The sequence below is a fragment of the Mastigoproctus giganteus genome, chromosome 4 (genome assembly GCF_048544385.1).
Source record: "Mastigoproctus giganteus isolate SK-2022 chromosome 4, ASM4854438v1, whole genome shotgun sequence".
Taxonomy (NCBI): domain Eukaryota; kingdom Metazoa; phylum Arthropoda; class Arachnida; order Uropygi; family Thelyphonidae; genus Mastigoproctus; species Mastigoproctus giganteus.
Window position 1 is genome coordinate 200,244,461 of NC_143578.1, and position 12,778 is coordinate 200,257,238.

A 12,778-nucleotide genomic window follows, 5' to 3' on the forward strand; every position below is an offset into this window, starting at 1 on the left:
TTTTGAAGAGCACTTCAGATTAAGTAACAATTAAATCGACATACAAGTTAGTGCATTGCATCAAGTCTATGCTTAGTATAGACTTGATGCAGTATCATGAAGTCTAAGTTAACCGAAGTAAATTATATCCATTGTTTAATTTACATCTCATATTGAGAAAGCCTTCTCGTGTTGCCTATTCATTATACTTCTAATAAGTAACGCTTCCCAATTGAGAAGACTATTTTTACTTATTCTCAGTGTATACCACCACCACCCAGACGACCGTTTCAGGGCTATTTGGCCCTGAAACGGTCGTCTGGGTGGTGGTGGTATACACTGAGAATAAGTAAACCCTTAACCCACCATGCAACTCTCGCCTGAGACTCGTGGGGAAAAAAAAGCCCATAAAAATTTCTCGCGTCATTGATGGGACTCGAACCCGGGCCTTTTCCACCTAGTATGTGGAGGACGGTGCTTATATGCACTGTACTACCCACGAGGTCAGGATTGGTGGGATATGTTTTTCTACATATATATATATTATAGTGGATAGGGAAGAATGTGTTCCGTGGTAAAACTTTTGGACTCATAGACTTTAGTCTCACTTAACCATGCCTTAAAGACAAACAAATTAAACAGGACAGGAATACAAATGTACTACATAAACATTTATTACCGGTATTTACTTACTATTTCAGTCGTACCAAATTATTCACATTTTAAGAAGCCAAAACCAGAAGTGTGAACAGAATTTTGCTTCTTCTTTTGATACAATTCCTTATAGCATATCAAAACATCACTGTCTTTGAATAAACTTTATGTCCATGTTTGAGCTATCTTTAATGAGAGTGGTATCCCTTTCTCAAACAAACAGTTTCAGGCTTCATCACCCTTTTTGTTATGAGCTGTTTCACTTGAGATGCTTGGCTGTATTTCTTCTTTTTTCCTCCAGCACTCTTACCGTTTTTCTGCACCAACTCACTCAAGAGTCAGTTGAGCATTGTCTTTTTACTAGTGTCGCCGCCATGTTACTTACGAGGGGCATTCAATAAATTATCTACTTACCTATGAAGAAAATGGGCTTGAGGCAAAACTCTCGTTTTATTTTTCAATGTAACTCTTCTGAACTTTAATACACTTGTTCCATTTTGTTGGCAATGAGGAAATACCAGACAAATTGTTGAAGTTAAACGTAAGAAAAGCACCTGGGGTGGATGGGATCTATCCAGTTATATTAAAGGAGGCGGCAAAGCAACTAAGCAAACCCTTAGCCATAATTATGAGAGCATCCTTGGACTCAGGGGAGGTTCCCACTGACTGGAGATGTGCAAATGTATCCCCAATTCACAAAGGGGGATCGAATGGTGACACGAGTAATTACAGACCAGTTAGTTTAACTTCTGTTCCGGGTAAAATAATGGAGTCGCTGGTTAAAGATGCATTGCAGGATCATCTAGACAAGACTGCAGCAATAATTCATACACAGCATGGGTTTGTTAAGGGAAAGTCTTGTCTGACAAATTTGATAGGATATTATGATGTGGTTATAAAGGAACTGGATGCAAAAAATAATTTTGATATCATATATTTCGATTTCAGGAAAGCTTTTGACACTGTTGCGCATGGAAGACTACTGTACAAATTGGAGCAGAATGGTATTAAGGGTAAGTTGCTACAATGGATAAAGGGATGGTTAAGTGGGAGAAGACAGAGGGTGGTAATCAATGGGTGCTGCTATTCTTGGACTAATGTTATTAGTGGAGTCCCACAGGGTTCGGTGTTAGGTCCACTGTTGTTTTGTATATTTATCAATGATATTGATGAAGGTATATCAGGCTTAATATTGAAGTTTGCAGATGATACAAAGGTTGGCAGGGTTGTTAATGACAATAATGGCAGTGTGCTACTGCAACAGGATCTAGAAAATTTGGGTAGGTGGGCTAAGAAGTGGCAACTGAAGTTTAACCTTGACAAATGCAAAGTACTGCATATGGGTAGAAGTAACCCCAGAAAACCGTACCAACTATGCGGTACTTCACTTAAGGTGGTAGAAAATGAAAAAGACCTGGGAGTAATTGTGCAGTCAGATATGAAGTTTTCTGGGCAATGCAGACAGGCTGCCCGGGCAGGTCATGGGGTTTTGTCAATGATATATAGAAATTTTGCTAGCAGGGAAAAGGAGGTGATTGTCCCTCTGTATAAGGCAATGGTCAGGCCACGCCTTGAGTACTGCGTACAGGTCTGGAGGCCTCATTTTAGGAAGGATGTAGATTTACTTGAGCGTGTACAGAGAAGGGCAACAAGAAAGGTGAGGGGAATGAAGGGATCCTCTTACCAAGAGAGGCTTAAGTTCTGCAAATTGCAGCGGCTGGAGACTAGGCACCTGCGCGGTGATCTGATTGAGGTATACAAGGCCTTGAATGGGTTGAGCCCACTGAATTCTGATGGGATCCTTCCACTTGTTCAGATTACGAACCTAAGGGGGCATAAATTCAAATTAAGAAAAGACAGATGTAGAATAGATGTGCGGAAATTTGCCTTTAGCGGGTGGTTAATTGCTGGAACAAACTTCCATCTGTCGTTGTGGAAGTTGATAGGTTGAATAAATTTAAGGAGGAACTGGACAGGCATTTAGAGGGAATGGTGTGATTTTTTTTTTTTTTTTTTTTTTTGGCTGATGCTGCATAAGCTCATACATTTGCTTTCTTGCATCACATGCCACTACTACTACTACTAGTACTATTTTTCTTGAGGTGTCAAAACAGGAACTATTCACTTTGGCGCCAGATTCGGCCTGTAAGGTAGATGGGCAAGTTCTGTAAAATCAGTCTCTCAAAACAGCAGCAACAGTATGCGACCTGTGCACTGGTGCATTGTTGTAAAGAAGCAGCACACCTCTGGATAGTTTTCCACCCTTAGGTTGCATAGTAGGGATGCATATAACTCCCCAGTGACTGTCTGCTTGTGTTCCAAGTAGTGAATGTACAAAATTACCTCAGCATCCCAAAAAATAGTGGCCATAATCTTGCCAGCTGAAGATTGTGTCCAAAAGTTTTTTTGGTTTTTTTTGGGTTGGAGAGAACCCTTGTGCTTCTATTGCATTTATACTTGCTTTGTCTTGGAATCCCAGTGATGAAGCCATGTTTCATCACCAGTAACAACTCTGGAGATGAAAGTTTCAGGCTCCTTTCCATAAAGCTCTAAATTCTCCTCACAACGCCATACTTGTTTGTTTGTTAGTTTGATTGTTATTTGGTTTTTAGGAGCATTAGCAACTAAGGCCATATTGCTCCGGGATATGCGGTGGTCATTCCCTGACCTTTCCGCATCCTCCGTATTTGGTGGTGACGGGCTCGAACCCCGGTCTAATCAAGAAGCGTGTGCTACGCACTGCTGCTCCTTCCCACCTGGCTACGGAGGTGCCTAACGCCATACTCTGAATTGCTTCTACACAGGGGTCAGAAATCTGGGGACCCATCTTGCGCTGATCTTTGTCATCCCCAAATGTTCATGGAGGATAGTTCCCTTAGATATGTCACATTTCCTAGAGATTTAGGACACCTTTAAACGTCTATCATTCAGCACTAGTGTTTGCACAGCTTGGGACATTTCTGGAGTAGTTGCTGTCACAGGTCTTCCTGGACGTGGATCATCCTGAATGGACTCCCTGCTCCACTTGAATTGTTGCGACCAGAATTTCACATGGTACTCTGAAGGTGCACTGTTGCCATACACAGCCACCATCATGAATGGCCTTTGGCCCATTTCCTTATTTGGTGAGAAACCTGATGACTGAAGCATGCTCTAATTTCAGCAAATCCATTATTTCATACAGGTATGTTGTCTTCCTTTCTGTTACAGCAGCACAATCCAGAAACATAGTGGGATCAAAAATTACAAGTTGAGATATGTAGGAACATGATAAATCATGAATCATTGATATATAACTATGGGAAGTACAGTAGGTAGATAATTCATTGAATGCTCCTCTTACGTCCACTTCATTGAAGCCAATCTCATTTGCCAATTCCACAATTTGTCACAGAAGTTTGGAAACACAGAAGTTCCTTGACACCGTGAATGCATTCTGGCCATGTATTCTGTTGCGCCATTCACAGATGCATGTGACTTTCTCTCATTAGTAGTAGTAGTGGCATATGATGCAAGAAAGCAAGTGTATGAGCTAATGCAGCATCAGCCAAAAAAAAAAAAAAAAAATCACACCATTCCCTTCAAATGCCTGTCCAGTTCCTCCTAAAATTTATTTAACCTATCCATTTCCAAACGACAGATGGAAGTTTGTTCTAGCAATTAACCACCCGTTGGCTAAAGGCAACTTTCCGCACATTTATCTACACCTGTATTTTCTTAATTTGAATTTATACCCCCTTAGTTTCGTAATCTGAACAAGTGGAAGGATCCCATCAGAATTCAGCGTGCTCAACCCATTCAAGGCTTTATACACCTCAGTCAGATCACCTCACAGGTGCCTACTCTCCAGCCACTGAAATTTGCAGAACTTAAGCCTCTCTTGGTAAGAGGATCCCATCATTCCCCTCACCAATCTTGTTGCCCTTCTCTGTACACGCTCAAACAAATCTACATACTTCCTAAAATGAGGCCTCCAGACCTGTACGCAGCTCAAGGCGTGGCCTGACCATTGCCTTATACAGAGGGACAATCACCTCCTTTTCCCTGCTAGCAAAATTTCTATACATCATTGACAAAACCCCATGACCTGCCCGGGCAGCCTGTCTGCATTGCCCAGAAAACTTCATATCTGACTGCATAATTACTCCCAGGTCTTTTTCATTTTCTACCACCTTAAGTGAAGTACCGCATAGTTGGTACGGTTTTCTGGGGTTACTTCTACCCATATGCAGTACTTTGCATTTGTCAAGGTTAAACTTCAGTTGCCACTTCTTAGCCCACCTACCCAAATTTTCTAGATCCTGTTGCAGTAGCACACTGCCATTACTGTCATTAACAACCCTGCCAACCTTTGCAACATCTGCAAACTTCGATATTAAGCCTGATATACCTTCATCAATATCATTGATAAATATACAAAACAACAGTGGACCCAACACCGAACCCTGTGGGACTCCACTAATAACATTAGTCCACGAAGAGCAGCACCCATTGACTACCACCCTCTGTCTTCTCCCACTCAACCATCCTTTTATCCATTGTAGCAACTTACCCTTAATACCTTTCTGCTCCAATTTGTACAGTAGTCTTCCGTGCGCAACAGTGTCAAAAGCTTTCCTGAAATCCAAATATATGATATCAAAATTATTTTTATGCCGCATATTGTCTGTGGCTTCAATTATATCCCCCCTCCCAAATAACTGTTAAACTGATGGTTGGTCACCAGGAATTTTGATGCCCATGGACTACTAATATGATCCTTCTTTCATTGGTGGAATAAATATTTTTATATTTATGTGTATATTTTATGTGTATGTTTATATATTTTTAAAAGTAAGATAATTTTATTGATTATAAAAGAAAGGCAGAAATACATTTAAAATCAACAAATTGGAAAATATAAAAAAAAAAAACATAGAAGGTACCCCAAAAGGTTGACACTTCTTTTCTAATGTGGCCTATTCGGCATGGTGCACCATTTCAACAGGTTGTTGCACAGTTCAGCAGAGAGTATAGGCTTTGAATGTTGCTACACCCTATGGTCCATTGGTTTTAACATAGACGCTGTATTTATTGGCATGACGATATTTACATTTCCATCCAGGTCTCTAGTGTTAACAGGATGACCAGGCACTGTCAAAACAAGCAAGGTTTTGTTGTTGAGATTTTCGTTCTTTATAATGCTCCTTGATAGAGGGAGAGAAGCAAAATTTTTTACATTTAAAATTACGAACATTGTATCGGAACATGTAAATCAGACTACCCTGCCTGTACTTGTATTTTCAGAATCGGCCTTGCACATAAACTGAAGATCACCTAACTGGCAACACTTTTGAAAATTCATATAATTTATGAATTTTATAAAATTTAGTTGTATCTCTTTAATTATCACCTTTTACAGGAACTCCCCGACTTACGTAAGTCGGAATTTCCCCCATGCTCGTGCAGCACTCGGTGAATTGATTGAATCAAAAAAGAAATGTTCGACGAATATAAATAGAATTATTTATTGTTTATTAAATTTTTTATCTCATGCGCAGGAAAAATTACAAAAGCGTGCAATTTAAAAAAACTTTCAAAATTATAAAATTCCAAAATAAGAGAGGAGACAGGCATAACGGCAGTAAGTTTTATCTCTCGAGCATCGTTGCCAGAATCGACGTCTTCAGCTGAAAGGTACGCCGCTGCGGAGATTTAGAACGGGTCGGCCGTTCAACCTTACGAAAGAACATATTAATGGATGACTGGACGATGGCTTTTTTTATTTTCATCGTAGATTCCTTTGTAGCAAGCAAGCAAATCATTCACCACTCTGTTAACTTTTAAGAATCGTTCGCTGTCAGGATCCACTTTCTCAAACCCCGCCATTGGCGATGCAATTTCACAAAATGCCGTTGCCGTCTCTCTGATGATGAAGTGTCCCGGCTCCTCATTTTGGTTCATCTTGAGCTTCCTCAGCATTTTCTCCTTTCACTATCGCTGCCTGCAAGTTAATCAGTTCTTCGTTAGATAATTCCTTCTCTTTTTCCTCTATTAACTCCTCCACGTCTTTGGCATCAACCTCCAACTGAAGAAGCTCTGCAACCTTTACAATCTTATCTGTAACCTCTTCATACGAATCATATGTAGAGGTTACAATCTTATCTGTAACCTCTTCATATGATTCGCCTTTTTCAAATCTTCGAAGCCTTTTACGTGCCGTGGACATATTTTCTTCCATGCGCCATTTAAACAACTTTTAATAATTTCCGCCCAGGCCTTATTAATGTTTAAGAGGGCGTGGTAACTAGATCGTGGATATAGCTTAGCTTAATTTTTCAGCACTCACCTCATGGTAATCCGCTTAGTTGATTGACAGTTTTGCCACGTGCATAGTGGTTAAGAGATTCTAATAACTTACGGGGATTATAAGTTTAAAAACTAATTATGGGCTTTAAAAATTTTTCTGAGAAAGGAAAGTGCACCTTCCATTCTATGGTTGTTTAATAAAAATAAATTAAACGAAATGAGATAAAAGCTAATAGCCGCGCACGAGCGACTTTGGAAATCGTCTTCAGTTAGCTATAATGAGGGGGGGGGGAGCGGCGAGTGTGTGTTATATACAGGTTGGATTCCCGAAATGCATTTCAGTGCACGCGGAAACTTAATACATGCTAAATTCCAAATAGGGGAGAAGTTGGCTGGTATCTTTTTGTTTAATATGTTAAGTTAATAAGTTTTTAATATGTTAAGTATTTTATTTAATATGTATTTTATTTAATTTATTTAATAAACTTCTCAATGACGAATTTAGTTTAACTGCTGTGATCGCTGAATCGATGAGTGGGTTATGATTATAAGATTTAACTTGTGTTAGTTCTGTACTTGCTAAATTAGATTTGAAGCTATTAAAGTGGTAGTATGCATGTTAGAAATTTTTGATGTCCCGAATTTTGCTGTTGTACTGCCTATGTAACATGCTTGACAATCTGATTGGCATCTAATTAAATATATAATGTTATTATGATCTTATGTCCATACTCGTATGTTGTCTTGTATATGAATTGAATTTAGAACTTAATTTGTTATAAGGTAAATATTAATTTGATATCTGTATTTTTAAAAATCTGTTGAAGTCGTCTACCATATTGTTGATGGTATGGGAGGGTGATAAGGGGTTTGTGAATCTTATTCTTATTCACGTGGTTATTAATTTTGCTTGGGTTATTAGTATTATGATGGATTTTGGTGATGGTTTCTTTTATTAGTTGTAATGGGTATTTCCTCTCGATAAATTTTTTGGTGGTTTTGGAGGGCGTGGTAAATATTTACATAAAATTTTTCTCATCGTCTATGCAGACAATGCCTGAGCAAATATTGTGCGTAAATAGCGTGCTTTTAAATTCGAAATAAAACCCTGATTCATAGGTAGGATGAGTGAAGTCAAGTCATGTTTGTTATTTGGTTTTTAGGAGCATTAGCAACTAAGGCCATATTGCTCCAGGGATATGCAGTGGTCATTCCCTGACCTTTCCGCATCCTCCGTATTTGGTGGCCACGGGCTCGAACCCTGGTCTAATCAAGAAGCGTGTGCTACGCACTGCTGCTCCTACCCACCTGGCTACGGAGGCGCCCAAGTGAAGTCATGTTTGGCGGTAGAAATTGTGACCTTGACGTTCGAATTGAAATCATCTAGATGTCCAGGATCTTAAAGAAGCAAAATCTGGAAAGGAATGTCGTTATCTTTAAAATATCTTTCAACCTCGGGAATGAAGCAGTATTTAAACCAATCTTCAAAGGGAGATATTGTTATCCGTGCTCTCTGGTTCGATCGGAAATGCAGGGGGTAGGATGACTTTATTGATGCCCTTAAATGCATGAGGATTTCCAGAATGGTACACACGCAGTGGTTTTAATCGGTAATCTCCTGCTGCATTAGCCCTCAGCAAGAGCGTGGCACCATCTTTTGACACCTGGCATTGTATTTTCCTTATTGGCAATGTACGTTCGATCCGGCATTTTTTTTCCAATACAGAGCAGTCTCGTCAACATTAAAATTTTGCTGCGTTGAATAATTTTTTCCAACGCATCAAAAAATTTCAACGCAGCTGCAGAATCGGCACTGGCGACTTCACTGCATACTTTAACGTTGTGGAAACCAGCACGATGCTTGAACCTATTAAACCACCCGTTGCTTGTCACGACCTTGGGTTGGGGTTTGCTGTACTTTATCCTTAATATCTTCATAACTACTTGTTGCTTTTTGCTTGAATGATCATTAGACTCAGGGGCACTCGCTTCTGAATCTGAGTTTCCATCCATATTATTAATAGCTTTTCCATCTTCGATATAGAACCTGAACGCTGTTTTGTAATCACTGTTGATCTTAAGTGCGTTGATCCTTTGACATGTTCTTTTATAAGCGCACTGTCCTTTAAAATAGTATTCACTGTTTAAGCAGCGAGACCTAATTCCCTTGCAATAGATGACAAACGTTTTCCTGCTTCGTACTTCTTAATCATTTTCATCTTCATTTCTAAATCAATTTTATTTCGTTTCTTGGCACTACCACCACTTGCGCTTTTCGATGGTCGCTTTCCCTTCATCATTGTAATACGTAAATAGGAATGAAGAGAAGTTTCTGAAAATTTGTTTTTTATATGATTGAAGATTTCAGTGAAGAGGAACACATTTCACCATAATAGCGTTAAAAACCCACACAATTGCATTTATCGGTATTATCGCAAATGCAATAAGATCGACTTTACTACCCGTTTATAATTTCTTGCACTAACAGAAATGCCCAATAAACCGGAAAGTGCAAATTGTTTTTATTGTTTTCTGGTCGTGACCTCCAGAAACGTGCTTTAGAAAAATATCACAAAGGCGTTCAAAATCGATTCTTATAACGGGAACATATGATAACAGTGAAAGGGTAGTAATTTCCATTATAAATATGACTTTTTAGAGAGATAAATCGCTTAGTAATATAGTGAAATTTTCAACTTCCAATGACTTGGAAAAAAAAAAAAAAAAAAAAACACCAACAGTGTTATTGGGCTCACATTACGATATTTTCACGATACTTATTCCTAATGCAAAATACGTTTCCACAATTTTTTTAAGTTTGCATCGGCCAGCAAAAACTGGCCGGTACAAACCAGCCAGCGGTTTATTCATATATTGACAACACTTGCGTTGCGCACTGCCGCTCCTGCCCATCTGAGCTCCTGCCTCAGATGGGCAGGAGCGGCAGTGCGTAGCACACACTTCTTGATTAGACCGGGGTTCAAGCCCGTGACCATCAAATACGGAGGATGCGAAAAGGTCAGGGAATGATCTCCGGAGTAATATGGTCTTAGTTGCTAATGCTCTTAAAAAAAATAATAATAAATAACTCGAGTCGCCAGTTTTAAAGCAGCCGTGTATTAGGGTATTACACAAAAAGGTCCTTGCTACAATTTTCCATTAATGGCATTTGTAAGTAAAACAGCATTCTCAATAAGGTTTTTGCTTTTCTAAAGGTGTCCCACAAGCAGCAATTCTTTCCACTGCTTGCTATTGCTCTTATTTTCTTTTCATCACATTGAAATTTCAGCTTTGATGCTGACAATTAAATTTTTCATTGAGTTGCTAGAGCGAGAGAGAGAGAGAGAGAGCGAGCGAGCCTAGCCTAGCTGCAGTTTGAAGTTAACAACCACAAATTCTTGGTTTGACATGTTAAAACATATTATTCTGAACACTACTGCTTTAACTCTCTTTGGTCATCGGCACCACGTGCATATCTCAGACTATTGTTTGCACATGAATACTGGATGGTTAAGGTAGCTAAATAACCGCACAAAATTGTTCACCACCTCTAAATAAATAAATAAATTTTCTGTTTATACTCCGGGACGACCAAACGGTCAGAGGAGTTCACAAGATATACAGAATACAAGAAACAGCACCGTATTCAACAGTCACGGGCTTGAACCCCAGTCACTCAAGGCACGTGTACTTATGCACCCGCACGCCTGACCACTAGGCTACGGCGGCCATTCCTCTCTATCAGTCTTTATCTAACAGTTTAAGCGATAGTTGGGACCTATTGAAACATGCAATGGATTATGAAAACCATTCTTCAATATAGTTGCCTACAATCCTACCACAAAATTTTGCATGTAAACAGACATTTCATATATCATTCCAAACAAAGAATTGAGTTTTCGATATTAATCAGAATTAAACAGATTAAATTTTAATCATGAAAATACATGGTAAAATTGCTTTTGCGAGTAAGTTGTGCAGTTTTTCTGCTCATTATTTTGAAGTGGATCCCAATATGGATATTATAAGCATTTTAGCAAAAAAAGGAATTGTGATATAGTATGGTGCAGTTTTTTATTTTGGTATAGCTGATCAAATCCAACTATAGACCTTAAAGCATTTTTATTTTTTAAAACCTCAATTTTTTGATTCTTTTCACAAAGTAAAATTAAAGAAAATGATGGAATTTGAATGTGGTGAGTGCAATGTAGAGAGGGGTTATGTTCTTGGTTAAGAAGCACATAGAATCTAAGGAAGTGTACTTAGATAATGTGGGTGGCTAGTGCAACACTGAGTCAGTTTCATGCGACATAAGCACTGGGAAAAACTAAAATGAGAGTAGGAGTCTGCTATAGGCCAATTTGGTATGTTGAGGGTCTTGCAGCTCCTGGGATTTCTCCCATCTCCACGGTGTTCTCTGTATCGAGTGACAGTACCCTGTCAAGCCAGAGATTTAAAGTGTGTGGATCGTGTATAGTGTAGTTTGTTGTGCCCATTGTTCATCGGGCCCCTGATGGGACCCGACATTGCCCATACTGCACCACGTGGAGGCTAGCCAGGTGTTACCAGTAAGGAATCAGTACTCTGGCAGGTCCTGCCACCTACTTTCCTCAGATTTCAATGGCTAGGACCTATATAAAAAAAAAAAAAGACATTGCTTTATTTAATCGCTGTTGGTGCTTTGTTTGGTCATAGAGATTTGCCTTAAGAGCGAGAATGGATTGTACGCTGGATGAGTTTTTTATTTTTGGCCGAAAAGGGTCGGGCAAGCAATTTTGGTGTAGTTACAATTTTGACGTGGGGCTGTGCGCTGTGAAGGTAGACAGATTTAGGTGGGGAGAAGGAAGGCTGGAGGGTAGAAAAAGAAGAAAGGGACCAATAGAGAAGGTGGCCCCCAAATGTTAAGTGGGCATGCCCATGCCACACCAGAGGGAAAGTGGGTTTTGCAGGGAGAGGAGGAGACGGGTGTCCCCTCACTGGGAAAAGTGTCAGATCTGGGCCGCCATTTGGCTAGTTGGCAGCAGGACTGCAATCTAAGTCGTTCACTTTGACTCTCCAGGTGGTGGACTTAGTCTCGGCAGAGGCCAGGATGCGTCACCTGCACGTGATAGGCCAACTACATCTAGGTCCCAGTGTTTGGTCGCATCCATTTAGGACTCAGTTGTCTTTCAGTTGCTGTAGGTTGTCCCCACCTCTTGTGTTCAAGTGCTGTAGTCACTCAGCTGGTTGTCAATGGCCAGTTGTGTTCTTTCTGTCTATCGGTGGTCCAAAGTCTGAGGTTTGTTTCAGGGTGGTGGGAGTGCTCTTTGCCTCGCGAAGAGATTTTGAGCGAAAAGTGTGAAAGCCTTATAGTTTTCTTCTTCCTGCAGCACTATGTCCTCCTGATTTCTAAGGATGGAGTGTAGTTTGGTAAACAGCAGGCCACGGAGGTCTTCATATATATTACATTCATAGAGCAGGTGCTCCCAAGTTTCTTCTTGTCCGCACCTACACTGCACTATTTCCGAGACTCTGAATATAATGAACAACTACTTTAATTTCTCCTACTGTGTTGAGATGGTCACTCACACAGAGAAAAGTAGCAAAGAATTCTTTGCTTACCTTAACAGTAGAAGAAAGGGATGAACTACATTGGCCCACTAGATATGAATCACATAACTATTGATGATCCTATTCAGGTTGCTGACAAACTAAATAAATATTTTGCATCCCTAAATTTTTTACAGATGAGAATACCAGATCTCTGCTGTTGGGGCACAAACTCTGTTCCCCAACAGCATGGCCTGATGATGGGTATCAGTAAAATGCCTGAAATGTCACCTTAGTTTGTATAGTGATTTATGCAATTAGCATAATA